The sequence below is a fragment of the Colobus angolensis genome, unplaced genomic scaffold (assembly GCF_000951035.1).
Source record: "Colobus angolensis palliatus isolate OR3802 unplaced genomic scaffold, Cang.pa_1.0 Scaffold39, whole genome shotgun sequence".
Classification (NCBI taxonomy): domain Eukaryota; kingdom Metazoa; phylum Chordata; class Mammalia; order Primates; family Cercopithecidae; genus Colobus; species Colobus angolensis.
In genome coordinates this window covers 4,228,055-4,229,320 of record NW_012117265.1, presented here as the reverse complement: position 1 = coordinate 4,229,320, position 1,266 = coordinate 4,228,055, and positions in this window count along the sequence as shown.

The following is a 1,266-nucleotide window of genomic DNA, read 5'->3' as shown; positions in this document are numbered from 1 at the left end:
AAGACTCCGTCTCAAAAAAAAAAAAAAAAAATTAAAAAACCTTTGTGACTCAAAGGACACTATCATCAGAGTGAAAAGTTAACCCAGGGAATAGGAAAATATACCTGTAAATCATATATGCTTAGAGGGTAACAGCCAAATGATATCAAGAACTCCTACAACTCAACCAAATAAATGCCCCATTAAAAATGGGCAGAAGGCCAGGGGTGGTGGCTGATGCCTGAAATACCAGCACTCTGGGAGGCTGTGGCAGGCAGATCACCTGAGGTCAGGAGTTTGAGATCAGCCTGGCCAACACAGTGAAACCCTGTCTCCATTAAAAATACAAAAAGTACAAAAAAATTAGCTGGGCGAGTGGCCTGCACCTGTAGTCCCAGCTACCCAGGAGGCTGAGTCACGAGAATCACTTGAACCCAGGTGGTGGAGGTTGCAGGCAGCCAAGATCATGCCACTGCACTCCAGCCTGGGTGGCAGAGCAAGACTCCATCTCAATAAAAAAAAATGGGCAGAGGACTTGAATAGACATTTCTCTAAAGAACATATGCAAATGGCCAATGAGCATACAAAATGATATCCAGCATCACTCATCAACAGGGGCTTGCAAATAAAAAACACAATGAGATACCACCCAATAGGATGGCTATTAAGAATAAATGAGCGAAAAAGCCTGTTGAGTTTTGATGAAACTAGGGAAGGAGGAATGCTTACACAGGGCTATGGAAATGTAAAATGGTGCAGCAGCATGAAAATCCGTACGATGGTTCCTCATAAAATGGAAAACGGAACTACCATATGATCCTGCAAGTTCCCTTCTGGGTATATAGTTAAAATAATCGAAAACAGGGATTTGAACAGATATTTGTACGCCCATGTGTGGAGGAAAAGTTAAATTTGAACTCAATTGAACATGGACACCAACAACGGTCAGGAAGTCCTGGAACAGGTTGTGTGAGCCCCTTGAGGCGTTCATCCAGCGCTGTTTTGGTGAACTCTGTTTCAATCCGTTCCTGTACGGTAGTTATTGAAAAACGATAGACAATCACAAAAACACGACCTTTTTGTGTTCCTTGGGCCCAGTCATGAAGAGCCTTCGTGACTGGACCTCATGCCAAACAACTTGTTACAAAAAGAGACTCCAGGTCCCAGACTGCGCCGAAGCTTCATGAGACCTCTCCTCGTCTGTGCACGAATGGGTGGCTGACTCTGGGGCCCAGGCTGTGGCTTCCCAGTCTGGTGGTGAATCCTCCATAGTCCAGTGAGTGTAGT